Raw genomic sequence first — 15,123 nt, 5'->3', positions numbered from 1 at the left:
TAAGTTAAATAATGCCCGCTCCTCCACAGAAAAGGGTGGCCTGTGTCTTCTCAGCCAGTAGCTCTGATGACTCACACTGTCTTTTGCCCCTGGACGTGGAGAGCCTGCAGGGCTTTGAAAGCCTGTGCACCTTACTGCTCTCGCTCAGTGTCTCCACATGGAGCAGCATTTGCTGATCTCCAAAGCTTGTCTGGAGCAACGCCTGTTCTGGTGTAAGTTCTTATCCTGTTAGCTCTTCACAGAAGGATGCTTACCAGCCTCCACACAGTCTCTGAGAAGAAACTGGGACGCAGGCCTCCTGAAAATGATAGTTTAACTCTAGTTTGTTTCTTTTTCTTCCTCTTCTCCCTCCTCCTCCTCCTCCTCTGCTTCCTTTTGAGATAAGGTCTTGGAATATGGCCCAGACTAGCCTTAAACTCAAGAACCTTCTGCCTCTGCCTCTGCCTCCTGGATGCCAGGATTTTTGTTGTTGAATGCCTGCATGTCAATAAAAGGTGTCCATATGTGTGTGTGTGTGTGTGTGTGTGTGTGTGTGTGTGTGTGTGTGTATATATATTTTGGCTGGGTTTGTTTGTTTGTTTGAGAGTCTCACAATGTAGCCCAGGTTGGCCTTGAACTCACAAACTTATAATCCTTTTCCTAAGATCTGGAATTCCTGGTGAATACCATACTCCGCTCTTAATTGTGACCTTTTGAAAATTTTCTGTCTTACTGAGAAGTGGACAGGTCAACTGTGAAAAGTTTCATTATCATTTGTCTGCATTAGTAAGGAAAACAAATGTAAACCAGGAAACACTGAAAAACCAGGGGTATATTCTTGTCATAGCAAAAGGAAACAGACAGAGACAGTGTGTCCATTGCTTTCTTAAGAACTCCTGTGTTTATTGAGGGCTTCTTCTGTCCTGCATGTGCATTACATTGTGTAGTTCTTGTAACAGCCTAAAAAGTTAGAGATGGTCTCATTCTCCCTGGGCGGCACAGGTCGTGCATCCTACTCAAGACACAGACACTGACTACACGAGACACTGTCGTCAAACTCAGGCCTCGCTAAGACAAACCTGTGATTTTAACAACTCAATCTGCTATTACCACTTATTGGAATCAACAAATGGACTTTTTGGCTGACGTAAGTTTTTGTTGTGGCTGTCTTTCATAGTTTGGATGCGAAGTGACCTTCGTGGGCTCAGGTATTTGAGTACTTGATTTCCTGTTGATGGTGCTGTTTGGGAAGAGTGTGGAGCCTTCAAAAGGTGGAGCCTTACTGCAGAAAGTGGGTCACTGGGGTTGTCCTTAAAGTCTTACAGCCTGGCCCCACTTCCCATTCTGCCTCTTGGCTGCCAGTGCGGTGTGACCATCCAGCCTCTGACTTGCAGCCCTGCCTTCCCTGCCGTGACGGACAGTATCCCCACAGGCTGAGAGCCACAATGAACCCCTCCTTCTTCAATGCTTCTTGTCAAGCATTTTGTTGCAGCAAGGAGTAACTAATACCCCATCCATGTGCTGAGGTTGTTTTTCCAAATGACGAAATATATTTAGTTTCCCCTCTGACGGGTCAGAGCACTAACTGTGGGGAGAGGTGGTTTCTGTCCTCTGGATGGAGCGAGAGAATCTTACAGCTCCCAGCAATCTTGCAGAGTTCTTTCCTTCTGGGAGCTTGAAAAAAGATCTAAATTCTCTTTTCTGTCTTCCTGTGAGAAAGGCACAAGTTGACTTGGTTCTTCTCTGATGTTAGCTGTGAACAAAAAATGTGTTTTTAAACTAAAGGTCCTAACCTTTGCCCTACAGCACCATCAAGACTAGAACAACTGCTTAAAAACCCTCAATACCGCTTAGCCTCCAGGGGCGGAATCAGTTCCGGGGAATAATGCAAGAAGCTAGAGCTTTTGAGATGGGAGAGAAAATGTTTGAGAGGGTGGGAAGTCCCATGTCTGCATTTCTGAGTAACAAATACATGTCCGTTCACATCTGACCCTGCATGATCAGGGCACATTCCTGACCCTGTTACATCCCACCCTGCAAACCCACTGAGCGTTGAGTTGCTGTTGTTTTCTTTATCCGGGAAGACTTGGTGTGGTGAAAGACTCGTCCTGGGGCCCAGACTTTAGTTCTGGTCTCTCTCTCTGACACCAAGCTGAGTTTCAAGTGCAGTGAAGAAGGATCAGATCAGCGCCTTGACAGTCCATCCTCTGCTGACTGACGCGTGCTTTGTTTCATCCCCTCAGTCCCCAGGTACCCTAAGTGGTGCCACTTTTTCACCAGCCTCTGAGCCTTCTCTTCTCTTCCCCTGATTCCCGATCAAGGGCTCCAGGTGCGGTGTGGGGTGTGGGGTGTGGGGTGTGGGGTGTGGGGTGTGGGGTGTGGGGTGTGGCACTTGGACATCGCGTTGCCTGAATCTAGATAGCAGACGCCCACAGGTGTTTCTCGCCTTGCCCCTTGGAAGACAGTGCTAATAAATGAGATCTTTTGCTTACAACCCTCCTTTCTCTGTACAACTCCCATCCTCAGAGACAGTCTGTGGCACCTCCTATTCCAAGCCTTAATTTGGTTTTTAATGGTGGCTTTCAAAGGTTTTCACTGCAGTTCATGGCAGAAAATACATTTTAGTACCATTTTCCCTCCCTCCCTCCCTCCCTCCCTCCCTCCTTCCCTCTCTCCCTCCCTCCCTCCCTCCCTCCCTCCCTTCCTTCCTCCCTCCCTCTCTCCCTCCCTCCCTCCTTCCTTCTGTCTCTCCCCCTCCCCTCTGTCACACACATATAGTTTGAAGAGCAATATTCAACATATACTCTATCCAGTCTTTTGACCTAGTATCGGAACTCATATTCCCCTCTTATACACGTAGAATGCACTCTTTTTTACCTTGGCGCTTATCTCAAGTTGCAACATGTGACTGCTTACTTAACATCCCTCACTTGCTTCTGGTGGACTGTACATTTCGAAAGGGTAGAATTTGTTCTCCCCGGGACAACCCTCTAGAACACACAGGACGTCTGGGTTTTCGGGTCACTGGCCTCTTGGCTCACACAGGCAAGGTTTTGTTCTGGCTCCCACTCCCCTGCGGAGGTTGCTTTGCTCGTTTCCAGGGTCATATCTGAGGCCTGGAAGGCTGCGTACTCCTTGCTCTGTTTACAGGGCTGGGAGCTGCCTTCAGTTAGCAACCTGTGTTACGTAACCTTCCAGGACATTTCCTTTTTTAGTAGGTGGCTCATGAAGATTCCAGAATACAACTCGGGTGATGAAGTCAGCCTCTTGGACACTGATGAAGCTGAAAGATCCTTTCAGAGAGCCAGCGAGGCCGACCCCTACCCTGCTGCAGGTTGACTTCATGTGCTGAATTGCCACGAATGAAGGAAGAAACATAGCCAGAAGCATGGTCTCTGTGCAGAGTACTCTCTGTCTGACAAAGTTGCAGAAATAGAAGGAACATGGGGTGTTTAGGGGATTACCTCCATATGGTAAAAAGGTATTTCTGCAGAAAGATTCCAGTTTCTAAGCACCCATGCTTTTGTATCCAGAGGCATGGACATGTGATTCAGAAACAGTTTCTCCATTTTCAAATGAGACCGCCAACAAGCTCAAGAAAGTTAGAGAAAAGGTTGTAGCATGGAGGAAAATGGAGATTAACATTCTTTCTTTCTCTTGAAGACAAATATTGAAAGTAAAAGTCCTTAATTAGTCGGGCAGTGGTGGCGCACACCTTTAGTCCCAGCACTTGGGAGGCAGAGGCAGGTGGATCTCTGTGAGTTCAAGGCCAGCCTGGTTTACAGAGCTAGTTCCAGGACAGCCAGGACTAGTTATATAGAGAAACCTTGTCTTGGAAAACAACACAAAACAAAAAAGTCCTTAATAAACATTGAAAAAAATCACATGTAAAAAAAAAAAGGAAAAGGAAAGAAAAATCACATGTTAAATTGTAGCTGTGGAAATTGAGTATTTAATAGGTTGGGATTTTTTGGTGTGTGTATGTGAGAGAGAGAGAGAGAGAGAGACAGACAGACAGACAGACAGACAGACAGACAGACATTAGGTGTCTTCCACTGTATTTTCTGAGACAGCATCTTTCTCTGAAGCTGAAGTCCCCTGACTGAGCTAACCTGGCTGATTTGGCCCAAAAGTCCCAAGGATCCTCCTGCCTCTGCCTCCCCAGTGTTAGGATTACAGACTCGAATTATGACACCCAGCTCTTCTTGTGGGCTCTAGGGATCAGGCCCTGTGTGTGTGGCGAACATCTGATCAGCTGTCCATCTCTTCAGCTGTGGCTGGAATTCTTTTGAGGACGTCTTGCTGTGTAGCGTAGCCCGGCTGACCCCAGACTCGCAGTCCTTCCTCAGCCTCCTGAGTGCTGCTGGTACAATAGATGACAGGTACCACCGTGTGTGGACTAAAAGGTTTCAAGTGATCTTTATATTTTCCAGTTAGCAATTCTTAAAAATACTTTTATACTTAGGTGAAGTAGGCTTTCATAAATTATTTAATGTTCACATCTGATAAATGCAAGGAGGTACTTTTATTCATCATGCTATTAATTTGAATTCTCTCTTTTTTTTTTTTTTTGAGCTGAGGATCGAACCCAGGACCTTGCGCTTGCCTCTACCACTGAGCTAAATCCCCAACCCCAGAATTTTCTATTTTATTTTAAATTGTGTTTTAAGTCAGTAGAAATAGGAAATAATTTGTTATTTTATGTCTTTACAACTTCCACACTTCTAATCTTTTAACTGAAAAAGCATTTTTTTTTCCCACAGAAAGCCTTTGGTAGCATCCATTTTTCTTTTAAAAAATTTAAACTAGTGTTTAAAAGTATCGGTTTGAGAAGTGTGACAGTCTCTGGGGAAGTATTTCCAGCCCAAGTTGAGCTGCCAGGGTCACTAACTGTAAATAAGCGATTTCTAATTCTTTCAACCCCCCCCTTCCCCGCCCCCCCCCATGTACACAGCACTAAACAACTTGAACTTGGAGAGCTGTTTAAACAAGATGCACAGTCTGTGTTGAAACTCCAAAAGTATGGTACAGAGGCTCTGATAATTTGAAGTAGAGAGCCTCATTTGAAGTAATTGACCTTTGAACTATGGTGTCCTCAGGGTGCCAGAAGGACTCTGTTCCCTTCCTTTGGCTCTTTCTCTCTCCTGTCCTTGGCCTGTGCCTTTAGACAGAACAGATGGACATCTCCCATCAGTCCCCAACGTTGAACATTCTGTCATTGTATAGCCTGACTCCCTACTGATTTTGTCTTATGAATTTTATCTTTCTTCCTTCCTGCATCTCTTTTGTTGTTTCTCCTGACCCCCTTTAACCAGCTCCGTTAATTCATCCTTCAGCACGGTTTGATTTGTGGTTGGTTAGTTCACTGAGTTACAGGTCCTGAATTTAGTTGCGTTTTGACTGAGATCACGTTGTTACAATGGCAGGATTGCTGTCTAAGGAAGCAGAGCTAATTCTGCAAGGCTTATGGGAACATGGTCATCTTAGGGATGGTCATTTTGGCCTGACATACTGCTGAGTCCTGGGTAACTGAGCTAAGAGAGGGCAAAAGTGGATGTGTGCTGTGAAACAAGGATTGTTTCTACCTGGATGGATTGGCCACAGGAGGCCACTCTGTCCCAGACTGAAACAAAAACCCGTTTCTCTTATCTGTCTTTTCACCTACTATCTTTGAACTGACGTTGCATTAAACACTCCTACTGCCTGGGACTTCATAGGATGCTGGGAAGTTTCCCAGAATCTTGGATCAGTGCTAACGGACTGGCAAACCTCCAGCTCCATAGATAGCCCTGTGACATGAATCTGGGGGGAGTGTCACCTGTAGCAGAGCATTCACCCCACTCTCGGTTTGCCATGATGAGTTCCAGTGCCTGCCAGTAAACCCTGTGAAGCTGTGAGGACGAGTCACCATGCAAAGCTCAGCTTGCCTCAGACCACAGACCATTATTCCACAGGGTAAGCAAAAAGAGAAAAGTCAGTGGGAGTTTTATAGACTGTCAGCACCACTTTGACGGCTTCAATAAATTTCCTTTCAAAATTTAATATCTGATATTAAGCCTTTCTTCTCTGTTAGACTTGCGTTGAGTGCACCACATCTGCCAGCCTGTATTTAGCCCTTCAAAGGGTGGACTGTTCAGTTGTGTCATCTAGACAGGCAGTCTGAAGACTCACGAAGCTGCGGCTGGCCCAAGGGCTGTGCCTCATTTCAGAACATGGGCAGTGTAAGAAGAATCGTGTCCTGAAACCATGTGAACCCCTGTCTGTCTCCCACAACGCAGGGCCTTTCCCTTGTGATTATGTCCCGGCACGAACATTGACCATGCCTGCGGGAGCGCATAGAGCTCAGGATGGGAGGGCACAGGGGGCCGCGTTGTTTTGTATAAAACCAACAGGAAATGACCCAGCCTCATGAGCTGCCGCTTTCACTAGGGCAAAAGAGGAAAAACGAATTGCTTTTGAGAAATCCCTTTCTGTGTTCTGTAAAGAAAATGCTTCCATCAGGGCTAAATGGCCAGAAGGGAGCTAAATAGCATTGACATTGTCCCATGAAGGAGTGAGACAATAAGGAAACTGACTTCCTCTGAGAAAAAAACCATATATAATCATTTATCATCTGCATAACACGTTCCCAGAGGGTTCCTCAAAGCTGTCCCTATAGTACTGCATAATACTGGATGTTTCTCTGCTGGAATTGCCCATGCATGTGCGTGCGTGTGTGCGTGCATGCGTGCGTGTGTGTGAACCAGAGAGCAACTTTGGGTGTTACACCCCAGGAACTGTCCAACTGTCCATCTTGTTTTTGGAGGGAGGGTCTCTCCTTGCTCCGGAGCTCCCTGTAGGCTGGCTGAGCAGCAAGCCCCACGGTTCTTCCTGCCGCCATCTCCCCAGCTCCGGAAATAGAGGCATGTCCTAACATAACTGGCTTTTCACACGGGTGCTGGGGATCTGAACTAAGGTCCTCATGCTTGCATGGCAAGCACTTTACCCACTTATTATTATTATTATTATTATTATTATTATTATTATTATTATTATTATTATTACCCCAGTCCTCTTCCTTTTCCCCTAATGCTTTACCAAGCTTCAGGAACAAGAGTTGCTTACCTGAAACCCCCTCCCCGCATCCCCAGACTTATCCAAGCGCTGCTATTCGAAGGAAAACAACATGGAAAGGACTTACAGGGGAGGAAAGTTGCTTTAGAAACGGGGCCACTCAAGAGGCCGAGTGAATAGTTGGAGTATTCCTCCCAGGGAAGTTTCATGAGGGTTGGAGGTGAATAGCATCTGATGCAACAGAAGAATCAAGTCAGGACGAAACCAGGCTGTCCAGTGAAAGGTCACCCACCAGCAGTTTTATCTAGAGCAGCGATTGCAGAACATTGAATCAGAGGGAGACAAAGAGAGAGACAGGTGTAGCCAAGGAGAGAGAGAAGCCTGCGTTGTTGGGGGAGGGGGGAGGGGGTAATGCTAACTTGGAGGCAGGCTGCCTGTGAAGTGGGTAGTGGTCCTGGGATGCAGAGAGGAGCCTGGGGGTAGAGAGCGTGTCAAGATAAGATAGGCATCATGGGGTGAGGAGCAGTCTTGAGTAAGGGCTTGAATGAAATGTCTGTCCTAGGTACCTCCTCTGCCTGCCTTAGCCCACATTCCAGGAAAAGTAGTCACGGCATTAACAGATTTTTGGACCCCTGAGGGTTCACTCAGTTTCCTGATGTTTGACATTGGTCCACAGCCGAAACAAAAAGAGGCAAGGTTGTGCACACAGAGGACACCAGCGCCGCTGAACAATGAATCTCCTGGACTTTTTTTGGAGGCCTGTGCCCGTTGCTGATAGGGGTGTTTGCATTACCAGTGGAGCATATTCCACAGTTACTTACCCATGAAGGATTAACGATACTGAAGCTGGGTTCAGCGTCCTAGAAGCAGGCCAAACCTGTTCTTTTCAAGGATCTGGGTAAAGTTGAATATCCTTCTTTGGGAAAGCCTTCACATGCCTAGCTCTCCATCACTAATCTTCCGGGGGGAGGAAAATACCAGAAACCCAGCTTCTGTGACAGGCTCCTCTGAAAGGTTCTGTGATGAATTTTTCCAGTACGCTGTTCTTCTGCTACCTTTCTTCAACGGTAAAGCCTTGTGCAAGTTTCTTAGCCTTTCTAGGCCTCAGTTCCCTAATGGGCAGAGACTGATCTCTACCCTGTTTGGTGGGTGCAGAGCTTAAATGAATTCATTAGAACATTCCCAGCTAGGCAGTAAGTACCGTAAATTATTACTGACATTACTTTAGAAATAGCATTTATTCATTTTTTTGTTTTCAAAATTAAAATATAATTACACCATTCCCCTCTCCAACCCCTCTTTGTGCCTGCCTTGCTCTTTCTCAAATTCATGGCCTTTTTCTTTCATTGTTGTATATATTATATATAAATGTGTATTATTTATATATTTCCTAGGTATATGAATACAGTCTTCTTAGTCCCTATGTTACATATATATGTATATATCTTAGGAAGACTAGCCCACTCCCAGCATTCCTTACTTGTCTGTAGTTCCTTACCCGTGACCAGCATTTTTAATTGTAATAATTGTAGGGGTAGTGGTAGGCTCTTCCAATTTATAAGAATGATAAGGAATCTCATTATCAGATTAAGGTACACTTGAAAGTAAGGAGGACACTTAGCCAGAATATATGGTCTGCAGACCCTGGGGCCATTCTTACAGCTTGACAATCTGTGGACTCATTATCCCTGTTCCTCTCTCCACCCCGCTGGCCCTGGTGGTCCTTTACCTCAGGACTCTTCTCACTGACAGCCCCTCCGGCCGTACAGCTGCTGTCTGCTGAGGCTTTTCCGCGGCTCGGGGCCTCTTCCCTTCCCATGTGCTTAGCTGTGCCCGCGCATTTGCCCCAGACGACATAGCTGGCCGCTGACAAAGCAGGACTGGACCACAGATGTCATCCTTTCAGAGATAAGTGGTTTGTAAGTTAGTGTGATGATGTCAATGCTGAGATGTTGGTTCTAGGGTGTTCCAAACACAAGGAACATCATTCTATGCTTGAGACAGGGGTTAACTCAGAATATCTTTTTGTCTCCTTAGACTAGCTTTGAAATTTGAATTCACTCTCTTTACTCTACATTCCTTCGGGTCAAGAACTGCACTCCATTTCCCACTGTTCCTCTTCAGGGCCTGTTGTCTTCCTCAGCTCCCTCACCCCCAGGGGATGGCCTCAGCTTGATTTCCTCCTCAGTGTCTCCATCAGATGCAGTGACCTGCCGGTGTCACGGAGCTTAGTGTCTGTTATCCTCTTGTGTAGCTGGTCACTGAACTCTCATATTTGCATCACGGTGGGAGGAATTACGGTGTGGCAAATGATGGTTGGTCGGGGATTTCTTTCCCTTTTAAGTCACGGCACGTAGATCCTGCGTGTTTGGCTCACTATAGCCGTCTTCTTTAGGGAAGGAGCACCGTCTCTGAGCACTAACAACTAAGTTCCCTCTCAGCTCTGAAGCAGGAAGGAGAGCTTTCTAAAGACCCTCCAAGTCATGTTGCTGTAAGAGATTGACAGAACCGGAAGCGGGGCCGGCTGCATGCCTTCGTGTGGGGGAGTGCCTTGCCCTCGACTAAAGTGACTTCACAGGAAATGCTGTGCAGACGTTGCCCTAGTGCCCTCCCCTGACTTTACATGGTCCTTTTTCTAAGATTTCGGTTCATTATCATGGATCAGCTTCACCTTAGCATGCTTCCTACACAGTCACCTGGCGTAAAAGCACCTGAGATACCTCAGGGTTCACAACCACATGCTTACTCCCCAGGAATAAGAACGTCATCAAGGTCTTGAAATGTTTTCAGATGTAAAGTATTCTAGGGTGTAGAAAGTTAAAGTTAAGTATATGTCCTTCACTGAAGGTTGAAAAGCAATGCTGTCTTTGGGATGTAGTTTTCTTTTGTGTTTAATTTTTACAAAGGAGAACAATTTAATAAGGTCCATAAAATAGCCATAATGTAATACTAAGAACTAGGCAGAACTGCAGGCTCTTGGTGGGTATACTGTTGATTAATGAAGAATAGAGATAGCAAGATATTGGTTGTTGTATTAAGGCAACTCCGTGTAGTTAAAAGGGAGGTTTATTCTGTGGGGTAACTTACAAGTAAAGGGATAGGTTACAGGGTCCTGGAAAGGTGTAGTGCAGTCCAGTGGTGTTCTCTGGAGAACTCTGCTCGGTCTACCTCCAGCGTCCAGGATCCAGGAACCAAAAGAGCCGGCACATCCGGATCTCAGGCCTTAAGGTCTCCCACCTTGTAGGCGTGACAGTTACCGTGTCCTCAATGGGGGTAGTACTTCCAGGTCAAAGCTGGAACAGCTACCCACTACAGCAAGATCTCACAGAGATGCTATCCCAGGCCATAATTTGTTATAGACTAAGACCATCCTTCTGAACCCTCGTGGATTCTGCAGGATGTTTGAGGACACAAAATGAACCCAATTCTTCCTAAGCAATTGCTGGTCAGTGTGGCAGGCTTAGCTGAGCTGTGCTTTCTGAAGGGAACCCTATAGTTAGTCAACATGTGCAGTCTAGTTCATCCACCATGTGAGCAATATTACTCCTCTTTGATTCTTCCCTTCTTTCCTTACATTTTAAATATTTTTATTTATTCTTTGAGAATCTCATATAATGTATTTGGTTATATTCATCTCCCTCTCTCAACTTCTCCCCCACCTTCATACTGTCAACTTTATATTCTCATTTATATGCTATCTCTGTCTCTCTGTCTCTTTCTTTCTTTCTTTTTTTTTTTTTTTTTTTTTGGTTTTTCGAGACAGGGTTTCTCTGTGTAGCTTTGTGCCTTTCCTGGATCTCGCTCTGTGGACCAGGCTGGCCTTGAACTCACAGAGATCTGCCTGGCTCTGCCTCCTGAGTGCAGGGATTAAAGGCATGTGCCACCACTGCCCGGCTCTGTCTCTTTCTATGTTTGTCTCTGTTTCTCTATTCTTATTCTCATTCTCTCTCCCTCTCCCTCCCTCCCTCCCTCTCCCTTTCTGTCTCTGTCTGTCTGTCTCTGCCAATCTAGTCCAGTCTGTGTTGGGTGACTACTCCTGGGTGTGGTGCCTGCCTTGGAGTGTGGGCAATAGATCAGACGTCACTCATTGAAGAAAACTGACTTTCCCTCTCCAAGCAGTAACCAGGGACTCCCTGCCACCTCCCCACCTCTGTGCTGGGATCTTGTCTGGCATGTGCTTGTTAAGGTCTTATGCATGCTGTCACAGTCCCTCTAAGTTCATATGTGTGTCTGCCATGTTGTGTCTGGAAAGCACAGTGTCCTTGACGTCATCCTCCACCTCTGGCTCTTATACTGCCTCTGCTGCCCCTCTTCTCCATGGATCCCCGAGTCTTGAGGGAGGGATCTAATACAGGCATCCCATTAGAGTTGAACATTTCTTTATATGCTCATTTTGCTTTATTCAAGAAGAAGTTATAAATGCCACAATAATGTCAGCAAGAAGCAAAGTTAAGAAAGTAGACAGCTGACTGCATTGTGTAGGGAAATTAGGAGACCATGGAGGACAACATTCTGAATTCACTGACTTTAGTTCCATTGTGTTTGCCTTGTGTTTTCATGGGGAAAAATTATTGTTTTCTTATTTAAATTTTGTTTTATTTTGAGATATAATAACTACATCATTTCCCTCTTCCCTTTCTCCCTCCAAACTCTTCCCATGTACCCCTCCTTGCTCTCTTTCAAACTCATGGCCTTTTTTCATTAATTATTGTTACATACATCTATGTATATGTATCCACATATTTATTCATAAATATATATAAATACAACCTGCTAGGGCTGAGAATTTTGAAGTCTCTTATTTTTTTGCTCATTGACCAGTTGCAGGTTTCTGTTACTATCTTCTTACTATTGCAAGAAGCTTCTCTGGTGAGGTTGAGCCATGCACTAGTCAATGAGTATAGTTAGAAGGCATTAGGAGTTGTCCATTTAGCAGCACAGTAGTCTAGGTTTTACTCTAGACCTATACCCTATCTAGCTACAAGTTCTTGGCCTCATTGACTATGTCAGGAATGGGTTTAATTTTACAGAGCAGTCCTTAAATCCAGTTTGGAAACGTGATTGGCTACTCCCATAACATTCATGCCACTATTGTAGTAGTAGTACCCTACTTGCTAGGCAGGTCATTATTGTAGTTCCCAGGGTTCATAGCTGGGTGAGAGTGATGATTCATTTTCTCCTCTGGGAGTATGCATAGCATCTTCCAGTACTATGAAATAGTAAGCCAGTCGGGATGAAGCTTCCAGTTGAGTACCAGGTAGATTTCTCTATGTTCTGTGACTCAAGTATGTGGTGTCTTCAGCAACAGAATCTTACTGTCAAGTTCTGGATGGCAGTCAAGAGCGTTGGAAGCAACTTGTAATGTTTGAGAGAGGAGGGTCTATGGGACACCATTGACCAACGGCTCAAAAAGATGTAGCCCATTCATGGTACTGGGGTTTTTGTTAAGTAGTGTGTGATGTCTAATTGGGCCATCTCTTCTGCCATTATAGGGTATCTCCATTTAAACTGCCATAGTAGGTTTTCATATGGTGTTTTCAAAGGGCCTTTAGTTTTAGTTGTTCCTCCCGACACCCCTACCCTGCCCTCTCATCCCCCAGCCCATTAAAGTCCTTCCTATTTTAAAATGCCTTGAAAAACTTGTTTACCTAGTATAAGGAACAAAACATTTACTTTGAAGGGCATCTCAGAAACTTGACCTTACTTAATTATGAATCTAACCTTTCCCTGCTTGGGGGTGGTGAGGAATTACACAAAACCAAATGAGTTTGAGTTCTGCTTCCGAGTGAGAACCAAGTATGCCTTATTCCCTGAGATTTGAGGTTGGCTCAGTGGTGAGGTAGGTTTCTCAGGGAGTCTTTCTGCTAGCACTGAGTGCACAGGGCAGTCTTTACCTCTTCTCTAAATGCACTTAGCTGTAGAGCACCTGAGCCCTGCAGATATTTAAATGCATGTTCTAGCTGTGCTCAGACTGATGAATCACAGTCTCTGGAGAAGAGCCCAGACATCTTCCTTGCTGAACTGACTCTTATGGATGCTGAAGTTTGAGGACCACTGACTGCCTGGAAGAGGATTCCAGGATAGACTGCAAAGTGGATATCTAAAGTTCGCTAAAGTTAGCTTGTTGATACTTGTTCAAACTAAGATAACTTAGTTTAAATTCTGAGGAGTTTCGTGTTTAAGTTCTGTTTTCTCAGAATGTAAAAGGAAAGTGTCATGTATGTTCCCAACTGTAAGTATCTTGCGTAATCATCTAGGAGTCTCACAGAACATCTTCAGGTCATTCTTATGACTATAAGAATGTGTTGAATGTTTTGAATTTAAGATGGACAATAAGCGATGAATTAGTCAATATAGAAGAAAAGTAATTTCTGTATGTATAATTTTCATACTTGCAAATGTCTCCTAAAAATATCCATGTAATTTTTACTACTTTGGTCTTCTAAGCACTTACCATTTTAAGTACTAAGAGTAATTTATGTCTAGTAGTATAAATTCTGCTATTTTTTAAAAAAATTAAGTATGGAATTATTCAAATATTACTCATGGGGAAAAATCCTGCATAAAATGCCACTCTCCAAAAGCTTTTGGAAAGTTGGATGTCTTTTTTTAGCCAGGATTCTGGACTTAAAATAACTTCTTGGTCCATAACTCAGACCTTACAACTTTACCAAAACAAACATAACTGGCATCTTGAATAGCTATTTCTTCTTGCACAGACTGTATTTCCATTTATTGGGCTGTTGAAGGGGTTAGTGTATTATACTAATGTGACCAACACTTTAGTAGCAGTGAGTAAAGAGGCTGTTCTATTGAGAACAGAGTTGGGGCTTTTGCGGGATATAGGGGAACAGAAAAACAAGGCTCTTTGCCTGGAATGATAGAATATTTGCACCAATGGTAATGACATCGTTGCTCTTGGAAGCTGTTGATGGAAGCTGAGCCTTGCTTTTGGAAAAGGATGGATATAAGGCTGAGTTCGTGTAAGTATCCCCTGGGAGAGGAAGACTTGGAGCCTTAGATCACGTGCTTGATACCTTAGGAAGAGTGCAGCTCCTCTGTTCCCATCATTTAAACTAACATAAATTTTGAGAAAAGATGGAATTGTTTGGGGACTCAATCAGACAAGGATAGGGAAAGTGGTTCTTTTTAAAACTTTCCCCCAAGCCTCCTTAAGTACTTATGGATAAGGCTGTTCGTTGTTTTAATAAAAAGTGTTCCTGTCACTCTGGCTGCTGGGCATACCAGCATCTAGTAACAGTGTCCCTTAGACATGAAAGTCGGAGAGAAGCCTCTGGGGCCATGCGGTTTCCTAGTGCAGCTGCTGGTGTGGGTTGTGGTACTGATTGTTCCACTTGGAGATTCTCACCATATTTGCCAGTTAGCTCTGGAAAGGAGCCCAGAGATCACATAGCCCAGCCCCTCCTGTTTAAGTGTAGTAAAACTAAGGCCCAGCCTCATTAACCAGTGTGCTTGAACCCAGACAGATGGCAGACAGCAGACCTCAGGACTGTGTATCCTTGGGATCCCACTCTACTTCATTCTTCTAGATACACACATTGCAGGAAGAAGGCTCGGCAGGGTGGGTAAAAATGCTTGAAGTAGGAAGGAGGAAACCTGATGTCTAGTGGTCTGACTACACTGTTTTCCTCTCCATCTGGGTTCCTCCTACTAATGATTTTATTCCAAAAACCGGTTCAAAAGCTTCCTCACTTCAGACATTTCCTAGGCATTCCTGAGCTGAATTATGACTCCCTATTGTCTATTCACCAGGAACTGTGGCCATTTCCCCATTATATTTATAATGCTGTAATTAACCCATTGTCCATCCACCCACCTCTCACTACCTGTTGGACTAGGATTCCTAGGAGCATGAATGCATCCTCAGCTTCAGTCTCCGTCGCTTGGCTGAGGACTCGGTGCTTGGTAGTTGCCTCCGTGTTTGATAAGCAAATGGTGAGCTAGTCATTTTCTTAGGCAGTTTCAGCAAATATTTGGCCTTTTTGGTTGTAAAAACCATGCAGGATGGCTGGCCTAAACTGCCATTTTTCAGGCTGTGCCGTGAGAGTTGATTGAGAACAGGTGCGTCAA

The sequence above is a fragment of the Peromyscus eremicus genome, chromosome 1, assembly GCF_949786415.1.
Source record: "Peromyscus eremicus chromosome 1, PerEre_H2_v1, whole genome shotgun sequence".
In the NCBI taxonomy this organism is placed as follows: Eukaryota; Metazoa; Chordata; class Mammalia; order Rodentia; family Cricetidae; genus Peromyscus; species Peromyscus eremicus.
Note: the sequence above shows the minus strand (reverse complement) of the source record.